We start from the raw sequence: 23,321 nt of genomic DNA, 5'->3' as shown, positions 1-23,321 counted from the left end.
TACCTCTGTTTCCCCTCCAATCTCCTCTCCTCATGTGTCTGTCATTCCCCTGTGTGTGTTTTGTTATGCCATGTGCTTGGTGTTTTCTCGGACCTGCCTCCAGACTCCTCCCACTGCTACCGCTCTGATGGATGCCAGCTGCGGACAATCTGGCTCGTTACCCGGCAGCATATAAGCCCTGGTCCTGCAGGCTTGGGGCGTCAGTCTGTATTGTCTTCTGCCTCGGTAGCGTCCGCCGTTTCGTGAGTAAACCCCATGGTATCTTCCTGTGCTAATCTCTCTCCTCTCTGCTACGGGTGGAAAGTACTGGGCGATCTACGAACTCTCCGGTGTCGAGCCACGGGACATCACACCGTCGATCTGTCAACTCTTCAGTGTCGAGCCACGGGACATCACACCGTCGAGCTACCAGCCCCCGGTGTCGAGCCACGGGACTCACACCAGCCACCCACCTGTCTACCAAATAAACCTGTTTCATTGGACTTTGTCTCCTGTGGTCTGCATTTGGGTCCTACCCGTGAACTCCCGTGACAGAACAGACTGACCATAAAATGGACGCAGCGACCACAGGAGCAGCTACGCTGGCCGGACATAGCACGCAGCTGGAGGCACACCAGCAGATGCTCATGGAGATGCGTCAAGCCCTGCAATCCATGGCAGGTGAGGTCTCTGAGGTTGGCCGCATCTTGCAGGGACTGGTTCGGACAGGCCAGCTTCAGCCGGCTCCAGCCCCGGACCCATCACCTGCACTCCCCTCTCCAGTCCTCGCCCCGCCGGTTCGGGAGTCCCCCGTGCCACCTCCGGAGCCCTATGACGGAACGCTGGGGAGATGCCGGGGCTTCCTGTTTCAATGCGGGCAGGTGTTTGACCGACAGCCCCAGATTTTCGCCTCAGACAGGTCCAGGGTTTCTTACGTGGTCGGCTTACTGCGGGGAAGGGCTTTGGACTGGGTCACGAACACACTGAGCATCGACCAGCCTAATCTTGTGGATTATGTCGACTTTGTGGAGGATCTGAGGAGGGTTTTCGACCACCCAGTGGACTCCGAGGATGCAGCTCAACGCCTCCTCCGCTTGCGACAGGGTCAAGCGAGTGTAGCGGAACACTCAGTGGACTTCCGCATTCTCGCCGCCGAGTCCGGGTGGGGAGAGACGGCGCTCAGGGGAGTGTTCCTTCACGGACTATCCGAAGCCATGAAGGATGAACTGGCAACCTGTAATAAGGCCGGTTCGTTGGAGGAGCTGATTAAGCTCTCGATCGGGCTGGATAATCGGATGCGGCAGAGGCGACGTGAGAGGAACTACAGGTCCCTAGGGGCATCACCCGTGACATCGCCCTCTTCCAGCTTCCGCCTGCGTGCTCCGGCGTCAGCCTATCCGGAGGAGCGGAGAGGGCCTCAGGCTTGGGATTCGGTCCCCTTTTCCACGCCGGAGGAGGAGCCTATGCAGCTCGGGCGTGCCCACCTTTCGCCACGGGAGAAAGATAGGCGGATCAGAGCAGGCGAGTGCCTGTACTGTGGCCGCCTGGGACATTCCCTTTCCTCCTGTCCGGTTCGGTCAAACGGGGGCGCTCGCCAGTAAGGGTTGGGATACTGGTGAGCGGACCCGAGCCTTCTCGAGACTCCCTACCAAGACTGTTGTTGCCGGCATCTCTCTCGCTGCACTCTCGCTCTCTCTCTCTCTCGGCTCTGGTGGACTCTGGAGCAGAACAGAATTTCATGGACACGGAGTTTATCGCCAGAGTCCAGATTCCCTTGGAGAGACTAGAGCGTCCGCTAGTGGTCAATGCCCTAGACGGCAGCTTCCTAGCCCGAGTCACTCACCGGACCCAGCCGCTGCAGCTCATCCTGTCCGGTAATCACAGAGAGAGACTTCAGTTTTACGTTTTTCCTTCTCCGCAGAACCCCCTAGTTCTGGGCCACCCTTGGCTCACCACCCATAACCCTCGGATTGACTGGGCGGCAGGGAGGATTGCCGCATGGAGCCCCGACTGTCATGCTAACTGCCTAAGATCGGCGCAACCCCCTGGAGGACCTCCCCAGGACTATCACGAGCCTTTGCCAGATCTCGCCTCCGTGCCCACCGCCTACCATGACATTGGGGAAGTGTTTAGCAAGAGTCGGGCCCTCTCCTTACCACCTCACCGTCCCTACGACTGCGCTATTGACCTCCACCCGGGCGCTCCGCTCCCTTCCAGTCGGTTATATAACCTGTCTAGGCCGGAGAAGGCATCCATGGAGGAATACATCTCACAGTCGTTGAGGGCTGGAATCATCCGCCCGTCCTCATCACCACTCGGAGCTGGATTCTTCTTTGTCTCTAAGAAGGATAAGAGCCTCCGGCCCTGCATCGACTATCGGGGTCTGAACAGCATCACTACCCGGAACAAGTACCCTCTGCCACTGATTAATTCTGCGTTTGAACCCTTGTCTGGAGCCACAATCTTCACCAAGCTCGACCTTCGCAATGCATACCACCTGGTGCGGATCCGAGCAGGAGATGAGTGGAAGACGGGGTTCAACACCCCCCTCGGTCACTTCGAGTACTTGGTCATGCCGTTTGGACTATCCAATGCCCCAGCAGTTTTCCAGGCGTTGGTAAACGACGTACTCCGGGACTTCCTGAACCGTTTTGTGTTCGTGTACATCGATGATATCCTCATCTACTCTGCGGACCTTCTGGAGCATCAGCGCCACGTTCGGTTGGTCCTCCAGCGCCTACTGGAGAACAAACTGTTTGTGAAGGCGGAGAAATGTGAGTTCCATGTGACCTCAGTTCAGTTCCTGGGATTCATCATTGAGAGGGGTCAAGTAAGAACGGATCCAGAAAGGGTCAAGGCGGTAACTGAATGGCCGACTCCCTCCTCCCGGAAACAGCTCCAACAGTTTCTGGGGTTTGCCAACTTCTACCGCCGATTCATCAGGAACTACAGTAACCTCGCAGCCCCGCTCACTGGGCTCACCTCTTCCAAGACCATATTTGTATGGACACCGGAGGCCGGTCGGGCATTCAAGCTCCTCAAGGAACGGTTCTCCTCCGCCCCCATCCTGATTCAGCCCGACGACACCCGTCAGTTCGTTGTTGAGGTGGACGCCTCGGACACAGGTGTGGGGGCCATCCTGTCTCAACATTCGGACTCGGACTCGAAGTTGCGCCCTTGCGCCTACTATTCCCGCCGGTTGAACCCAGCAGAGAGGAACTACGATGTGGGAAACCGGGAACTGCTGGCAATTAAGCTGGCTCTCGAGGAGTGGAGACACTGGCTAGAGGGGGCTGTTCATCCGTTCGTGGTCTGGACAGACCATAGGAACCTAGAGTACATTCGGACGGCCAAGCGGTTAAACTCTCGCCAGGCTCGGTGGTCATTATTCTTCGGACGGTTTGACTTCACCATCTCCTACCGCCCAGGCCACAAGAATACCAAGCCTGATGCTCTCTCTCGCCAGTTCTCTCCCGAGGGTCGCTCCTCCAGTCCTGGGCCCATCCTCCCTACAACCTGTGTGGCAGCCGCTCTCACCTGGGAGATCGAATCAGTGGTGCAGGACGCTCTCCGAACCCAGCCAGATCCCGGAGGCGGGCCTCCCGGCCGCCTCTTTGTTCCCCTGTCCGCACGCTCCCAAGTGCTCCAGTGGGCGCACACCTCTCGGTTCTCCTGTCACCCTGGCGTCAGACGCACCATTGATCTGCTTCGGAGAACCTTTTGGTGGACATCGCTGGAGGCCGATACTAGAGCCTTTGTCCTCGCCTGCTCAACCTGTGCCCGCAATAAGGCGTCACACCGACCTCCCGCCGGCTTGCTGCAACCCCTCCCAGCGCCTCATAGTCCCTGGTCCCATATCGCCCTGGACTTCGTCACAGGCCTGCCACCCTCTCATGGAAACACGGTCATCGTTACGGTGGTTGACCGCTTCTCCAAGGCGGCTCACTTCCTCGCTCTGCCCAAGCTTCCCTCAGCTCAGGAGGCGGCGGATATCATGGTCAGCCAGGTGTTCCGTCTGCATGGGATCCCGGTGGACATTGTGTCGGACCGAGGCCCGCAGTTCATATCCCAGGTCTGGAGAGCCTTCGGCCGGGCCCTCGGCGCAACCATCAGTCTGTCCTCGGGGTTCCACCCCCAGTCCAACGGGCAGACGGAGAGGCTTAATCAGGAGCTCGAGGCCTCCCTCCGCTGCGTGGCAGCATCGAATCCCTCCAGCTGGAGTACTCACCTGCCTTGGGTGGAATATGCCCACAACTCCCATACATCATCGGCTACGGGCCACACTCCATTCGAGGCCTCCCTGGGTTACCAGCCACCTCTGTTCCCCGCCCAGGAGGTGGAGATAGCTGTTCCCTCAGTGCAGCGCCACCTTCGTCGCTGTAGGAAGGTGGGGAGGGAGACCCGGGCCGCCCTTCTCCGCACGGCGGAACAGAATAAGCGTTTTGCGGATCGCCGCCGCATCCCTGCTCCACATTACCAAGTCGGTCAAATGGTGTGGCTCTCCGCCAGGGACATCCCATTACGGACCGAATCCCGGAAGTTGTCTCCCCGGTTCATCGGTCCGTTTGAGGTCCAGGCAATTATCAACCCGTCCGCAGTTCGTCTGAAGCTTCCCTCATCCATGAGGATCCACCCGACGTTCCACGTGTCGCTGATCAAACCGGTGTCCACCTGTGCCCTGTGCCCTCCGGCCAGACCCCCACCACCCGCCCGACTCATCGACGGAGGTCCAGCGCATACGGTCAACAGACTGTTGGATGTTCGCCCTCGGGGTCGGGTTTCCAATACCTCGTGGACTGGGAGGGTTACGGTCCTGAGGAACGCTCATGGGTGCCCCGGTCTAGGATCCTCGACCCCACTCTAGTTCGGGAGTTTCATCGACGGCACCCGGACAAGACTGGCAGACCGCCTGGAGGCTCCCGTTGAGGGGGGGTACTGTCAGGATCCCTGTCTGACCCACTGTGTGGTTACCTCTGTTTCCCCTCCAATCTCCTCTCCTCATGTGTCTGTCATTCCCCTGTGTGTGTTTTGTTATGCCATGTGCTTGGTGTTTTCTCGGACCTGCCTCCAGACTCCTCCCACTGCTACCGCTCTGATGGATGCCAGCTGCGGACAATCTGGCTCGTTACCCGGCAGCATATAAGCCCTGGTCCTGCAGGCTTGGGGCGTCAGTCTGTATTGTCTTCTGCCTCGGTAGCGTCCGCCGTTTCGTGAGTAAACCCCATGGTATCTTCCTGTGCTAATCTCTCTCCTCTCTGCTACGGGTGGAAAGTACTGGGCGATCTACGAACTCTCCGGTGTCGAGCCACGGGACATCACACCGTCGATCTGTCAACTCTTCAGTGTCGAGCCACGGGACATCACACCGTCGAGCTACCAGCCCCCGGTGTCGAGCCACGGGACTCACACCAGCCACCCACCTGTCTACCAAATAAACCTGTTTCATTGGACTTTGTCTCCTGTGGTCTGCATTTGGGTCCTACCCGTGAACTCCCGTGACAGTCAGTCCAACACACGGCCACATCGTTCAAAAATACTGAGGCAAAGAATTAAATTGAGTATGGATTTTTTACTTTAAAAAGAGAAAATGATGATAGCTGTCAAGTCAATAACAACAAAAAGCCGAAGTGCCGCTGTGAACTTAATATGCTTTACAAATATAAAAGAACAGCCTGGGATATACATACATAATAATACTCATCAGCTTGAGTTTGCCAGCTGACATCTTCATGGTTTAAGGCAACTGGAGCTTAACATATTTTTTTTTTTTAAACAGCCAAAGTTGCATGTTATTGTCATGAGATAACCAAATGTGTCAGCTTTGGTCGGGAGAGATTTAAATGGGCAAGGTGTCAATTGTTGCACAGTAAACAGTGGAATTAAAAATGCAAGAATTTGAGGTGAGGGTTTGATTCCGAGACGCTCTGAGCAGATTCTAACCACTGAATGAACTGTCTCGGTATCTATTTTTCACATGCATACATTTTTTATTTAACCTCAGAGGAAGCCAATGTATCAGAACACATCTCCGACCATCCGTTTCTGCCTGCATGGCATGTGGTTTTCCTCCAAGGTTAAGAATGGACTGTGCTGCGAGTCGAGATGATGTTGAGTCCTTGGACTTGAGGCCATTTGAGTTAAGAGAGCTGGGAGCTGGTGTGTTGTACTTTACTATCACTGAAAATGAATTAGCAGTAAAACACTGGAAATTGTTGGGCATATGAGGTGATTTAATTTGATCGTTTCTTATCATCAAATCATTCATTTTGTTTCTTAACTTTAATTTAAATATGTTATGTTGATTCTTTATCTTATCATCAAATGTTATTGGATACAATAAAGTTAATTCCAAGCTCAGACAACACAACACACAACCAACCAACCAACCAACCAACCAACTGCACATAGGACTATGTATTGAAAATGTGTTTTGTGTCGACACAAAAACAAATGCACTTTGCCACACAAATCCAAACACTTACATTTCTAAAAGGAAAAGAACAGCCATATTCAAAATCCCTTTTGTTAGAAGTATGAAAAAAATGTCAGGGGGCTTTCAGAGGGAGTCTCGTCACTGACCAGCCTCGAGAGAAACATGCAAAGCTCATTTCTCATCAAGAAAACCAGTCACGTCATTGGACAATTTCATGTCCATAGTGTAATCAAAGTAATCGACAGTGCTTCGGATTTCTTCATTCTCAGTCTGAGTGCAGCTTCAGTGTAATCTACAGTGCAGCGTACGTGTTGGTGGGCTGAAGGGTGTGTGTGTGTTTGTGTGTTTGCCTGAAATCAGTTTAGGGAATTTATGTAAGGCGGAGACATATGTGAAGCCACATATGTGAAGCCGTATATATACGCGCCTGTGTGAGGGTTAATGAGAATATGTGTGGGTTGGCGTGCTTGCGTGCATGCATGTGTGTGTATGTGTGTGTGTATTTGTGGACGCTGCTTCCACACGTTCCCTTAAAGCCCTCTTCTGCCATCTACAGGCACAGTCTCTCTCCCCTCTTCTCCCGCCCTCTTTCTCCCCATCACAAACCCTGTGTTAATCATCCTGGCATCATCTAAATATTCACCGCACGCCCTGGGAGTGTGCATGCTGTGCACACTGTCTGTATGCATGCACCTAACTGTGTCTCAAATCCTCAGTGTGCAGATTTGTGGGCCCTACATCGACTGTACGTCTGAGCGTTGCTTTTAAAAATCAATAAGCCATGTATGAGGTTCGTGTCCTGTGAGAGAGGAGAGAGGAGAGAGAGCGAGAGGAAGAAGAGTGGAGAGTGCACATGAAGAGGGCAAGGGGAGGAGTGTGAGGTAGGAGAAGGGCGCGAAGGGGAGGGCAGAGGGAAGAATATAGGAATATAAGAGAAAGAAAGAGCCGAGAGAGTAGGACATGAGCAAAGAGATGAGGGGAGGCACTAAAACAAGAGGAGAGACGCAAAATTAGTGTGAGTGGAGAGGGAGAAGGAAAAGAGAAAGAACGAGGCACAGAGATGCAAGGGAAGGAGAGAGGGGAGGGAATTGGGACTAAAAGAAAGAGGGACGGAGACAGACAAGAGGACGAAGAGGGGAAAATGGGAGGTACAAGATGTAAAACATTCAGGCTAGAGAATTGTAGACAGGGAGTGAAGGGAAGGGAGGAGGACAGAGGAGGGGGATGCCAGTCTTTGCCTAAAAAATAGATGGAAATCTATGTGCAAAAGGGAGAGAGAGAGAGAGAGAGAGAGAGAGAGAGAGAGAGAGAGAGAGAGAGAGAGAGAGAGAGAGAGAGAGAGAGAGAGAGAGAGAGAGAGAGAGGCGAAACTGAGAAAGAACGAGATGGTCGAGCTGGAGAGACTTGCATGAGTAAAACACTTCTCTGAATGCTTCTTTGGAGTCGCCCCCAAAAAGCAGACATGCTGAAAGGCAGATGTAATGTATTCCAGCATGTCCTAGAAACCCAGGCAACTAAGGTTCACTTTACATACTTTACTCACTCCACTGTATATCAAGCCTCATCCAGAGCAGCTTATATTGCAAGCAGGTAGTGGCGCCAGTTTCGTGTTCAAAGTAATGTTGTTGACAGAACTGAACCTGCCAGCTTGTCCTCATTTCCCCCCCACTGTCAGGATCCCTGTCTGACCCACTGTGTGGTTACCTCTGTTTCCCCTCCAATCTCCTCTCCTCATGTGTCTGTCATTCCCCTGTGTGTGTTTTGTTATGCCATGTGCTTGGTGTTTTCTCGGACCTGCCTCCAGACTCCTCCCACTGCTACCGCTCTGATGGATGCCAGCTGCGGACAATCTGGCTCGTTACCCGGCAGCATATAAGCCCTGGGCCTGCAGGCTTGGGGCGTCAGTCTGTATTGTCTTCTGCCTCGGTAGCGTCCGCCGTGTCGTGAGTAAACCCCATGGTATCTTCCTGTGCTAATCTCTCTCCTCTCTGCTACGGGTGGAAAGTACTGGGCGATCTACGAACTCTCCGGTGTCGAGCCACGGGACATCACACCGTCGATCTGTCAACTCTTCAGTGTCGAGCCACGGGACATCACACCGTCGAGCTACCAGCCCCCGGTGTCGAGCCACGGGACTCACACCAGCCACCCACTTGTCTACCAAATAAACCTGTTTCATTGGACTTTGTCTCCTGTGGTCTGCATTTGGGTCCTACCCGTGAACTCCCGTGACAGAACAGACTGACCATAAAATGGACGCAGCGACCACAGGAGCAGCTACGCTGGCCGGACATAGCACGCAGCTGGAGGCACACCAGCAGATGCTCATGGAGATGCGTCAAGCCCTGCAATCCATGGCAGGTGAGGTCTCTGAGGTTGGCCGCATCTTGCAGGGACTGGTTCGGACAGGCCAGCTTCAGCCGGCTCCAGCCCCGGACCCATCACCTGCACTCCCCTCTCCAGGCCTCGCCCCGCCGGTTCGGGAGTCCCCCGTGCCACCTCCGGAGCCCTATGACGGAACGCTGGGGAGATGCCGGGGCTTCCTGTTTCAATGCAGGCAGGTGTTTGACCGACAGCCCCAGATTTTCGCCTCAGACAGGTCCAGGGTTTCTTACGTGGTCGGCTTACTGCGGGGAAGGGCTTTGGACTGGGCCACGAACACACTGAGCATCGACCAGCCTAATCTTGTGGAGTATGTCGACTTTGTGGAGGATCTGAGGAGGGTTTTCGACCACCCAGTGGACTCCGAGGATGCAGCTCAACGCCTCCTCCGCTTGCGACAGGGTCAGGCGAGTGTAGCAGAACACGCAGTGGACTTCCGCATTCTCGCCGCCGAGTCCGGGTGGGGAGAGACGGCGCTCAGGGGAGTTTTCCTTCACGGACTATCCGAAGCCATGAAGGATGAACTGGCAACCTGTAATAAGGCCGGTTCGTTGGAGGAGCTGATTAAGCTCTCGATCGGGCTGGATAATCGGATGCGGCAGAGGCGACGTGAGAGGAACTACAGGTCCCTAGGGGCATCACCCGTGACATCGCCCTCTTCCAGCTTCCGCCTGCGTGCTCCGGCGTCAGCCTATCCGGAGGAGCGGAGAGGGCCTCAGGCTTGGGATTCGGTCCCCTTTTCCACGCCGGAGGAGGAGCCTATGCAGCTCGGGCGTGCCCACCTTTCGCCACGGGAGAGAGATAGGCGGATCAGAGCAGGCGAGTGCCTGTACTGTGGCCGCCTGGGACATTCCCTTTCCTCCTGTCCGGTTCGGTCAAACGGGGGCGCTCGCCAGTAAAGGTTGGGATACTGGTGAGCGGACCCGAGCCTTCTCGAGACTCCCTACCAAGACTGTTGTTGCCGGCATCTCTCTCGCTGCACTCTCGCTCTCTCTCTCTCTCGGCTCTGGTGGACTCTGGAGCAGAACAGAATTTCATGGACACGGAGTTTATCGCCAGAGTCCAGATTCCCTTGGAGAGACTAGAGCGTCCGCTAGTGGTCAATGCCCTAGACGGCAGCTTCCTAGCCCGAGTCACTCACCGGACCCAGCCGCTGCAGCTCATCCTGTCCGGTAATCACAGAGAGAGACTTCAGTTTTACGTTTTTCCTTCTCCGCAGAACCCCCTAGTTCTGGGCCACCCTTGGCTCACCACCCATAACCCTCGGATTGACTGGGCGGCAGGGAGGATTGCCGCATGGAGCCCCGACTGTCATGCTAACTGCCTAAGATCGGCGCAACCCCCTGGAGGACCTCCCCAGGACTATCACGAGCCTTTGCCAGATCTCGCCTCCATGCCCACCGCCTACCATGACATCGGGGAAGTGTTTAGCAAGAGCCGGGCCCTCTCCTTACCACCTCACCATCCCTACGACTGCGCTATTGACCTCCACCCGGGCGCTCCGCTTCCTTCCAGTCGGTTATATAACCTGTCTAGGCCGGAGAAGGCATCCATGGAGGAATACATCTCACAGTCGTTGAGGGCTGGAATCATCCGCCCGTCCTCATCACCACTCGGAGCTGGATTCTTCTTTGTCTCTAAGAAGGATAAGAGCCTCCGGCCCTGCATCGACTATCGGGGTCTGAACAGCATCACTACCCGGAACAAGTACCCTCTGCCACTGATTAATTCTGCGTTTGAACTAGGGCTGGGCGATAAATCGATTTAATCGATTAATTCGAATGTGTGCTTTAAGGCGATGTGTTTTATTGAAAATCGAGAAAATCGCCCCCACCCTTCCCCCCCGTTGGGTTCCCGTAGTTGAGTGCGCGCGCATTGTTTACAAACGAAAACAACGGCGGCTAGTAGTGAAGCTCTCGTTCTTAAGAGAGGGAAGAATGTGTCTTCGGTGGTCTGGAAATGGTTCGGGTTCGTTTCATCTGACACAGAACAAACAGCCTCAAACAGAGGCATGCCGCCGAGTGGGAGAAGTGTTGCGCCCTGAGCAGGACCGCGGGAGCACAAGCGACGCTGTCTTCCTGGAAAAAAATATTTAGAAAAAACATGCACTACTGTTTAATACTGTTGGTTATGTTGTGAATGCACTTGATTTTGTTTACATGCACTTATTTACTGTGCAAAATATGTTATGTTGATGTTAGATCAGATGTTGGACTTTTGAAAATGTGAATGTTAAAGGGTCACATACATTTTATTTCATGCTGTGTTTGTATCAGTGTATTCAGTTAGAAAAGCTTACTGTAAAAAGTTACATTTGCACAGTTGTTTACAATGGAAGGCTACTATTTAATGCCATTTAATGTTATGTTTAATTTAATTTTATATTTAAATGATTCAGGGAAACAAAAGAGTGACCAAATACTTTTTGTATACTACAGGCACCTTTCTACAATGTTCAGGTTTTGTTTGCACTTTATTTTTATCAACCTACGAGGGAAAATCATCACAAAATAAAATAAAAAAGTGTTTTCAACAGCTTCTGTCATCTGCAAAAATTTGTGGGGGAAAAAATCGATTTAAATCGTGAATCGGATTTTTTGTAAAAAAATCGGAGATTTTTTTTTTAGGCCATATCGCCCAGCCCTAGTTTGAACCCTTGTCTGGAGCCACAATCTTCACCAAGCTCGACCTTCGCAATGCATACCACCTGGTGCGGATCCGAGCAGGAGATGAGTGGAAGACGGGGTTCAACACCCCCCTCGGTCACTTCGAGTACTTGGTCATGCCGTTTGGACTATCCAATGCCCCAGCAGTTTTCCAGGCGTTGGTAAACGACGTACTCCGGGACTTCCTGAACCGTTTTGTGTTCGTGTACATCGATGATATCCTCATCTACTCTGCGGACCTTCTGGAGCATCAGCGCCACGTTCGGTTGGTCCTCCAGCGCCTACTGGAGAACAAACTGTTTGTGAAGGCGGAGAAATGTGAGTTCCATGTGACCTCAGTTCAGTTCCTGGGATTCATCATTGAGAGGGGTCAAGTAAGAACGGATCCAGAAAAGGTCAAGGCGGTAACTGAGTGGCCGACTCCCTCCTCCCGGAAACAGCTCCAACAGTTTCTGGGGTTTGCCAACTTCTACCGTCGATTCATCAGGAACTACAGTAACCTCGCAGCCCCGCTCACTGGGCTCACCTCTTCCAAGACCATATTTGTATGGACACCGGAGGCCGGTCGGGCATTCAAGCTCCTCAAGGAACGGTTCTCCTCCGCCCCCATCCTGATTCAGCCCGACGACACCCGTCAGTTCGTTGTTGAGGTGGACGCCTCTGACACAGGTGTGGGGGCCATCCTGTCTCAACAGTCGGACTCGGACTCGAAGTTGCGCCCTTGCGCCTACTATTCCCGCCGGTTGAACCCAGCAGAGAGGAACTACGATGTGGGAAACCGGGAACTGCTGGCAATTAAGCTGGCTCTCGAGGAGTGGAGACACTGGCTAGAGGGGGCTGTTCATCCGTTCGTGGTCTGGACAGACCATAGGAACCTCGAGTACATTCGGACGGCCAAGCGGTTAAACTCTCGCCAGGCTCGGTGGTCATTATTCTTCGGACGGTTTGACTTCACCATCTCCTACCGCCCAGGCCACAAGAATACCAAGCCTGATGCTCTCTCTCGCCAGTTCTCTCCCGAGGGTCGCTCCTCCAGTCCTGGGACCATCCTCCCTACAACCTGTGTGGCAGCCGCTCTCACCTGGGAGATCGAATCAGTGGTGCAGGACGCTCTCCGAACCCAGCCAGATCCCGGAGGCGGGCCTCCCGGCCGCCTCTTTGTTCCCCTGTCCGCACGCTCCCAAGTGCTCCAGTGGGCGCACACCTCTCGGTTCTCCTGTCACCCTGGCGTCAGACGCACCATTGATCTGCTTCGGAGAACCTTTTGGTGGACATCGCTGGAGGCCGATACTAGAGCCTTTGTCCTCGCCTGCTCAACCTGTGCCCGCAATAAGGCGTCACACCGACCTCCCGCCGGCTTGCTGCAACCCCTCCCGGCGCCTCATCGTCCCTGGTCCCATATCGCCCTGGACTTCGTCACGGGCCTGCCACCCTCTCATGGAAACACGGTCATCGTTACTGTGGTTGACCGCTTCTCCAAGGCGGCTCACTTCCTCGCTCTGCCCAAGCTTCCCTCAGCTCAGGAGGCGGCGGATATCATGGTCAGCCAGGTGTTCCGTCTGCATGGGATCCCGGTGGACATTGTGTCGGACCGAGGCCCGCAGTTCGTATCCCAGGTCTGGAGAGCCTTCGGCCGGGCCCTCGGCGCAACCATCAGTCTGTCCTCGGGGTTCCACCCCCAGTCCAACGGGCAGACGGAGAGGCTTAATCAGGAGCTCGAGGCCTCCCTCCGCTGCGTGGCAGCATCGAATCCCTCCAGCTGGAGTACTCACCTGCCTTGGGTGGAATATGCCCACAACTCCCATACATCATCGGCTACGGGCCACACTCCATTCGAGGCCTCCCTGGGTTACCAGCCACCTCTGTTCCCCGCCCAGGAGGTGGAGATAGCTGTTCCCTCAGTGCAGCGCCACCTTCGTCGCTGTAGGAAGGTGTGGAGGGAGACCCGGGCCGCCCTTCTCCGCACGGCGGAACAGAATAAGCGTTTTGCGGATCGCCGCCGCATCCCTGCTCCACATTACCAAGTCGGTCAAATGGTGTGGCTCTCCGCCAGGGACATCCCATGACGGACCGAATCCCGGAAGTTGTCTCCCCGGTTCATCGGTCCGTTTGCGGTCCAGGCAATTATCAACCCGTCCGCAGTTCGTCTGAAGCTTCCCTCATCCATGAGGATCCACCCGACGTTCCACGTGTCGCTGATCAAACCGGTGTCCACCTGTGCCCTGTGCCCTCCGGCCAGACCCCCACCACCCGCCCGACTCATCGACGGAGGTCCAGCGCATACGGTCAACAGACTGTTGGATGTTCGCCCTCGGGGTCGGGGTTTCCAATACCTCGTGGACTGGGAGGGTTACGGTCCTGAGGAACGCTCATGGGTGCCCCGGTCTAGGATCCTCGACCCCACTCTCGTTCGGGATTTTCATCGACGGCACCCGGACAAGACTGGCAGACCGCCTGGAGGCTCCCGTTGAGGGGGGGGTACTGTCAGGATCCCTGTCTGACCCACTGTGTGGTTACCTCTGTTTCCCCTCCAATCTCCTCTCCTCATGTGTCTGTCATTCCCCTGTGTGTGTTTTGTTATGCCATGTGCTTGGTGTTTTCTCGGACCTGCCTCCAGACTCCTCCCACTGCTACCGCTCTGATGGATGCCAGCTGCGGACAATCTGGCTCGTTACCCGGCAGCATATAAGCCCTGGGCCTGCAGGCTTGGGGCGTCAGTCTGTATTGTCTTCTGCCTCGGTAGCGTCCGCCGTGTCGTGAGTAAACCCCATGGTATCTTCCTGTGCTAATCTCTCTCCTCTCTGCTACGGGTGGAAAGTACTGGGCGATCTACGAACTCTCCGGTGTCGAGCCACGGGACATCACACCGTCGATCTGTCAACTCTTCAGTGTCGAGCCACGGGACATCACACCGTCGAGCTACCAGCCCCCGGTGTCGAGCCACGGGACTCACACCAGCCACCCACTTGTCTACCAAATAAACCTGTTTCATTGGACTTTGTCTCCTGTGGTCTGCATTTGGGTCCTACCCGTGAACTCCCGTGACACCCACAGAGTGGTACCACTGGCTCAAACCACGTTCGATATACTATTGGGGGTTTTTTCTTCCGTAAAAACCTATTTATTTGTGTCCATTACTGTGCAATTGTTCTGATCACTGCAATCACTTTGTTTTTTACGATTTGAGACGATACACCCCAACAGCTGACAAGTGCTTCAATCAATCTGCAATCTCTGCTCCACATACAATCCTTATTGCTGTAATTGTGGACGGGACAATGGAGCGCGGCAAATCTTTCAAGGATCTTTTTTTTTTACACAGATTATGTTCTGTATTGGGTTTGACATGTGAGTTCTCCTGAGACAAGAGTGAACAGTGCAGCAGGCAAAGCCGAAACAGAATTCATCAGTGACCTACAAGAAAGAAGCAGCACCGTCCTTTCGTCTCTGTGCAATGACAATTGTATTTTCTGTCAGTCAAACACCTTCTATTTGAAAGAGCTAAGAGAGACGCTGGCAGCATCAGTTGAGGGATGTTCCAGCGCTTAACACAAGGCATTGTCAGGGGAAGTTTCTTTAAACTACTTTCTTGAGTTTGATTCGATGACTATGAACTGCTGTTAAACTGTTGGACCTGTGTACAGCCTTACCTCACTTTGTGCCAGTAAACCAGTAAAACTTGCACACCAAAGCTAGAATGACATGTCACCTGACAACGTCGAAAGTCAAAGTGTACAAATTTGCGATTTAAAAAGTGACTGAAGTAGTTGTGTGAAGAACAAAACAAAAAAAGGGCACGAGAAAACAGTTCACATCCTACTATTGAACCTTAAGACACGTTGCAAAATGCTTCGGGAAGTGTGCATGATCTGCAGATTGCTGGATTCAGAAAGTTACAGGAGTTCACAAACCCAACGTCTTGGTTTCAGACAAGCGCTTCTGTTGAACCGTTCTGACTCCTTAAGACTGAACGCCCATTCAACAAAGATCCGTCAGAAACCACCGTCCACTTTTTAATCGTCAATCTTCCTGAAAAATACACGCATCGGAAGAGCAGTGAACTTCATAGAGTCCCGCATTTACAAAATGCTGTGTGCTGGCGAGTTCAGGCGTGGTCTCTATCTCTCTAGTCCTCTTCGCTATTTATCTACCCACCCGATAGACAAGTAAGGCGTAGTTACGCCAATGGGCAAGAGAAAGTCACTCAATCGAATTTCACATACCGTTGGATGCTAAAATGCCACTGACTTGAGGCCCTCTGGGAGTGGCATCAAGCGGTCATGTCTGTAAATGAGCAGGAGGCTTAACTGCCACTGCAGACCATAGAAATCCTTATTTTTTTCTTTTTTTGAGAATTTTGTGAAAGAGCAGCATCCAAGCAGAACAAAAAGGATGGTTTCATTTATTTTTTTTGTCAGTAGAGCATGGTCCCTCAACGGGATATCCACTAATGAGGTAATTGACTTACGAGATATCCAATCAGGAGCCACAACGCCGTCGGGCGGGGAGGCAGCTGCTGTCGACACAATCCAGTGATTCCCATTTTGCAAACACACACACACACATGTAGGCATTTATGCCAACTCACTCTTCAACAGAGAGAATATTTGTTCATCACCAGCTGCGCAGAAGCATTGTTGCTTGTGGGGTGTGTATGGAGAGAGACAGATTGTATATGGGTGCATGAACGTGTGTGTCGGCCTGTGTGAAAGGGGGGTAAATGTACAACAAGCGGCAGCATCATTGACTTTACAACAAGGTGCCAGTGGCTATTGCAAACACACACACACACACACCAGGTTGTTGGCTCTGATTAGTTTCACACATGGCAGAAAACATCAGGAGTGTGTGAGGATAGATACAGATGCCATCTGATTGGAAAGGGGAAGTGGGGAGAAATGGCTTCACGGCCAGTGTCCTGTAGAAACCCTGAATGTGCAAAAGCCAACTGGTGATACAAGGTTTCTTTGACACCATGGCAACAATGATATTGTGTCCATGTTAAGGTGAAGGATACCACAGTGCTTTATGTGCTGAGTAAGTCCCATGACCGCTGCATGCATTTTTAAATGGGAATCAGGAGCGTTGTGTGTCTAACAGACCAACTGCAATAATTACATAACTGCCTGATTGTGATTATTTGAGCTGACTATGATCATTTAGCATAATCGTCGGATTCCACAATTGCAGGAATTGTAGGAGAATGCTTAAAATGTGGCAACAAATAGAAAGTGAATGTGGTGTGTATTCATTAGCGGTGTCCAGCTGAGCACACGGTTTCAATGTCAGGAATAAATAACATGGATGAAGAGGGCTTGGCTGTCTGGATGGTACTGTTGCTTGACAGGTTCCTCTGTGCCAGCTCATATGAAACCACATTGGTTGCTTACGAAGCAATATGTTGAAAGAGATGTGACTGTAATGTCTCTCTTGATTCATAGCAGTGAGTCTCTCCTACAGGTGCAGCATTGTGTTGGACAGCTCTGGGGGAAGTTATAGAATAGAATAGAATAGAAAAGTACTTTATTCATCCACAAGGGGAAATTTGTCTGTGGCAGCAGCAAACAGGGTGACACAATGAAATAAAATATTGGGTATGGAAAATGCACACTATATACAATATAATAAAATAACAGAGCAGGACCTATTCAATTTAAGAAAACAAAGTAATACAAATGCACAGTATATACACTGAATATAATTGTATGAAGTTCACTAATTAGGAAAAATAAAAAATAAAAATAAACAAAACAGTAGTGCACAAGATCACCAACAGCAGCAGCAACAACAGTGTATCAGTGTTACAGTCTTGTGTTGTTCTGGAGTTGTTGCTTCCATCCAGCTTTTCTAAATTCGATAATGCACATTCAAATGTTTTGATGGATACATCATCAGTTATTTTTCTCAAAAGCCAATCAGAGCAGACTGGGCTTTTTCAGGAGGTCAGTTTAAAGAGACGGGCGCTGTGTTTTCAGAAAATGAAAGGTTGTAAACATATACGAGTAGAAACCCAAAATACAAGTATGACCCCAAAAAGGAGCATATGTCCCCTGAAGGAATTGTGTAGCGAGTGTGTGGTCGTGCTGACAGAGTGTGAGAGTGGATGTGCTCCGAGCAGACAGGTGTTGGCAATCGGAGTGGAGCAGAAATTAGCAGTGGAGTCGTCCAGTATTAGTAAATGTACAGTGTGACCCCAGAGTGAGCATCAACTTCGGCCCAGGAGGCAAAACAAAGTCTCTCCTGAGCCTCCAGAACACGGTCTGGATGCTGAAGTAACGGATAAATAATGCCTTTGTGTTTCACAGTTGCATATTACTTTTGAGAATAGAATGCAATACAACAAAGAAGGGCCATCCTTCAAAAAGGCACCCTATTTACAAAAAACATTGAGGTTTTAATACGAGTAACAAACACACGTTATTTGATGTTTGTAAATGTTCATCACGACCAAGAATTCAATATCATAGAACTTAACGTTTAACATCCCTCAAGTCAAAACGATAAAGAGTACAACCAATGGCTGCTGCTTTGTACAGATGCCTTTTTGGACATTTACAATGAATAATTAAGGTTTAGCTCTGTAAGGATTCAAGCATTTGCTCTACATGACACACATCGTAATTTATTATATACATGCAAATTCTCGTGTCGTGACTGTTCTTGATGCTCAGACACTGGTCTTTACTTTGTCTGCTCCCGTTGGCGTTGTGTTCAAGTGACATTTATCATTCCTAAGTGTTTCAGGCGATAAGAGAGGCACGTTTTGTCGCAAGTGACATGGAAAACATACATTCTGGAGGATTACACCGATCAGACGAGTCAGAGAGCAATCCTGGTGGTCTTGTTGCACATTGAAGCGAGATATTGATGTGGCGACTGGTTTTTAAAGGCTGAAGCGGCCATAGCCAACAGCCACCACTTCCCATTACTTTCAGATAGCGGTGATTTGGATGCAATATACTGCACCAATGCACCATATATGTTTGTGAGTGCGTGTGGTCAAAGATACTTTTTGTGCGTAATCTCTGATAAACCAGTGATGGACTGCGGTGTGCAGCCATTTTGAGTGAGACGGACTGAATCTTAGTATTGTACTGCCGGCTCTGATACCCTCTCGTCTCACACACTGCCTGCAAGAAAGGAGGAATCTTCTAACACCGTTATTGAGCTACATCTCATTCCCTCTTTTCACTACTTCTTCCCTCTTTACACTATCAGAGCAGGACACGAGCACACCCTCGATCAAACACACATGCACAGGCAGGGCGTTTTGGGGTTGTAAATCCAGCGGCAACCGTGAAGCCGTCACCAGCCTCACCTGATTAATAGGGAGTGTGCGCGCGCTGTGTGCTTGTGCCAGTATGTAGACTGTGTGTGTTTGGGATGAGGGGTGTCACATTTACGGCTTTCAGTTTCATGAAGTGAACAATGAGGTCACACTTAGAAAATCATCAAAGGAGAGAGAAAGAGAGAGCGAGAGAGAGAGAGAGAGAAAGGAGGATGAGCACAGTAGCTTGTCCATCCATTATGCCAAGTCAAAAAGGGAAAAGAGGAGACTGTTGTGCGTGTAATTCCATGTAATAATAAATGTCTAATAGTTATCAATCATCTGATCTTTATTAATCTGATGAAATATCTCAAATATATCAATACATCTTGATTTACAAAAAAGCTGCATTAACTGTTGAAACAAGTTGGTCATGTCAATCCTTCTAGCATTGTCCTATTTACAATACAATGCAATTCATGGTGATTGTTTCATCACTGTTTCGATGTTGTTCCCTCAGTCCAAGAAGTCAAATGCCTCTCCTCCTCATCACAGAAACTCTACGTGCACATTTCAGGTTTGCAATCATAATCCCTGATCGGATTACTGCCTTAACAGAAAAGCCAAGTATAGCCTGAGTTGAAGGTCCAACTCCCAATATTATATTCATGAGACTTCATGTAGACTTCGCAGACTCAAGTCAACTTTATTCATACAACCCGATATCATCACTCATCACAAATTTGCCCCAAGGGCCTTTACATGATGTAGGTGTGTCCCCGACTAGAATTTACATAGTTGAATCTGATGAGTCTGATGATGTCTCATTGATCAACCTCTGTTTAAGCTTTATTTGTCTGTAGAAAAATAGTAAAAACGACTAAATTATTGTCCGAGATACATGTGACTTCAGTTAAACTGTCACAGAATAATGGTATGTGTGTGTGTGTGTTTAGATGTGGCGCTGTCCTAAGTGCTGAAACGTAGCGGCAGATGCAGTTTCCCGTTTGCTTATGTAAAAGAGGGCTCGCAAAAACTCACATCACTCACACTTAAAGGATCATCAGCTCCTTTGCGTCAGTGTCCCTGAAGGAGTCATGCAGCAGCTCAGTGAATCAAACCCATTGAGCTGTACTGGCGCTGTATTAGACTCTTTTTACGTGAGTAATGGTGGAACGTTGTCTTAACTCTTGTTTGACCCGACATAGAAAACTTGTGCGGTAGTTAAACAGGCTGCGTTTGTCTTAAAACTAAATTGTTAGATTGTTTCCGCCTTGCAGGTGTTACAGATGCGGAGTACATGCCCCCAATCAGGTCCTGACTTTGACATACGACTTCATGCCACGAAGACCATTCAAACATGATTTGAAGCAAAGACAATAGAAAATGAATCTTCTCTGGGTTATCTTTGTCATCTTTTTTACAGATGACTAATTAGATGACATAGATACATATTGACAATGATAGAAAATACAGTCAATGCTCAGGGCAACACACAAAAAGCGCTTTATTAATAAAATTTAAAAAAATCTTACTTGTATGCGCATTTCAAATGAGCTCAACTGATGCCCAGAGCTCATTGTTCAGAGATTACTGTAGCCCCCCCCCTGCTCAGCTATGGTGTAGGTATACAACGAGCAGTATGCAAGGACTTACTGCTGCTTACAATGATGCCATAGGGAAGTTATAGTGTGTGCAAAGAGCTTACATTCAACCCGTATGATTGCCAGCGTAAATCTACCCATATGTCAGGTAGTGATAAGGAAGACTGTAAAGAACAGCATGAGTGAAGCAATGGTGCATCCAACCAAAAGCTGCTGATGTTGAGATGGAGTGACTCTGCTGCAGTAGTTCCTTTGAATGGATGATACTGATTTGCAATGTTTTTCTTGTGACGTGCATTTATGTGAAATACCTACATTTTGACATTTCAAATTTGACATTGACTATATTTTTATATGTACCTGTGATGAAAAGTGTCACATGCACTCCAAATTTACACCCAAGGGATTGAAATATGCGTCTTAATAAACAAGTACTGTTTTCTCACTCGGGATACAGGAAAACTCTGCTGTCTCCCTGGATCTGCATTTGGTGCTTGAAATACCTGGTCTTCTTTGTACTGTACCTTCTGCTCAAAACTCAGAAATTGGAAAAAGATGCACTGCACTGCGTATCCAAAAAGTGTCCCATAAAAAAAATCACAAAAAATCACAAAGAAAGTGTTTCTGAGAACTGATTTGTCACCTGCTGCCACACATATTTTCCCTTTTGCTCAGAGTGTATTCCATTGGCTGTGTTGTCAGAGAGTACATCATCATGTGAATTGTTCTCAACAAAAGGCCTGCTGTATATATGTCAGGGACTTATGAGAATTATCTGGAGAGGGAAACAGAATAGATGAAGTGCAGAGTGGCCGGGACTGTTAGAAAAGGAACAGCAAGGCAAAACAGAGGCAAAGTCAGCGAGAGACAGAAACAGGCAGGTGCTCAGTGCCGTTGTTGGACAGCTGTGTTAACGTGCTAATTCCAGAGTACACATAATTGATCCAATTATCTCACAACAGCACACTGTCTGCATAAAACACATGATATTTAGAAGCACAATAATATTCACAATTGATTAAATCCCTTCCATTCATTTGTAAATGAATGTAATGTGTGCAAGAATGGCTGTGTGTGTGTGTGCATGTCTCAACATGAGAGACGGACAAAGAAAGACAGCAGAAAGCACGTGCAAGGTAGTCATGCAAGGTCCATATTTCAGATTTATAGATTTCAGAATTTTGCAAAGACAAGACACTTGCAGCTAAGGCCACCCTTGGGAGCCAGGATGAGGAATCCAAAGGCATTGTGCTGCTACCTGAAAACTATAAAGATTGTGCATGCTGTTATGCAAGCCATCGCTCAATGCGGCTCTTTAGAAACCACAAAAACATCTTCAACTGAGGTTCAGTGTTTGAAAACTTGAAAAAAGCGACATTTTAAGATGGAGAGTGTAAATAAAAAGGACTTTTGAGGAGAAACTGGGTACATAAAATAAAATAAGCAGATTTATTTTTGCCTCCCTTACTTCATTCAATTGATGGCAATGTGCAAATGGTGATATGAAGATGGGAGGATAGGTTGTCAGAGAGTATTGTGGGCCGGGTGACATAGTGGTTTGAAATAACATCCAATTACTGAAAGGTTACATGTTTGATCACAAAAAAAGTCACTGAGTGACCATCAACAGCCATGTATCAAGTCAAATGGTCCTTGAGATAGACCCTGAATGGCTGTCTGTTCACTCAGTTCAAGTTCATAAATGGTAAACACGATGGAAGACCCAGTAGATTAATCAAGCTCAAATAGAAAGGGGCAAGTTCGACTGTTGATGTGAAAAGAGCTTTCACCTTGAAGGACAGTGCATGAAAGGAGTAGAAAATCAATCAAAATCGTTCAAAAGCAATGGCTTTCAAGCGAAATTGCAGAACAATCGAATATAGAAAAAGACTGATTCAATTGTGCCATACTGTGTGCTGGAGTCGAACTCTTCAACCTGTGCTTGTTCATATATTTTTCTCAGTTTGTCAGTGTTGACTTCAGGATCTTACAATCATCACATATGGCGAAATGTGCAACCGAAATGTGTTTGATGTCTCACTCAGAGAGCTAGAAGGCTAGCTTATGTTAAGTACATCGACAGATACCGGGGGCCTTTTTCATTTGAGAAACTATGCATAGAATTCACATCAGAAAACTGGAGGCAACACCAAAGTCCCACATTGATTTTCCTTCATTAAACTTAATCAACTTGAGATTTGGAGCACGAATAATCGAGCTTCTTGCTGCACCTGTTTAATGCCCATAGTCACCGACAAATGGTCAGTGAAAAGCCCCTCATTAATATTAACAGATACTAACGACATGAAGAGAATACCTGTCGTGAGAAGATGAATATAATGTGTTTGGTGGACACAGTGTGGGCATTACAAATGGCACAAACTCTGTAGAGTGGCAGCATGTGACAGAGGCAGTGAATGTTGCCAGCTCAGAAGGTCAGACCCTCTCTGACAAAAAAGAAAAAAAAGAATTGGTCCAACAAAAAAGCTGAAGCCAAAAAAGGCTCACAGCTGTTCACAGACAGGGTGTTTGTGCCACGGGCAGCGGGGGCCTAGGGGACACAAAAGTGCAACCCCCTTGCTGCAATAAGCCCTTCTGAGACTGGTCGTGACGAAGTGGAGGGGGACACGGCTATGCAAGAAGCACTGTGTGTTTGTGGAGTCACTGCGTGTTCCAGTGGCATCGGTGGTGCTGCAGCTGATGGTGGAGATACACAAAATACGGCCTGGACTGTTTTCAACATGGCGACAGGGTGAAAAACGTTGCTATTTTACAGCTGAACAGTAACTAAAATATGTTTCTGAAAACATTTGAGGCGAGAAATAACTGAATGTTGATTCATATTTGATCAGCATTGCCTAGTTTGATCTGAGTGTCGCGAGCCCGCTGCCTTGCAATGGACGGACCTCATTTGTACAAAGTTGAGGTCCAGTCGTGATAATGCCATTTCAGATATGGCGCATGGCCAGGAAACTCGCTTAGCCGTATCC

Source organism: Melanostigma gelatinosum (genome assembly GCF_949748355.1).
Source record: "Melanostigma gelatinosum genome assembly, chromosome: 17".
In the NCBI taxonomy this organism is placed as follows: domain Eukaryota; kingdom Metazoa; phylum Chordata; class Actinopteri; order Perciformes; family Zoarcidae; genus Melanostigma; species Melanostigma gelatinosum.
Note: the sequence above shows the minus strand (reverse complement) of the source record.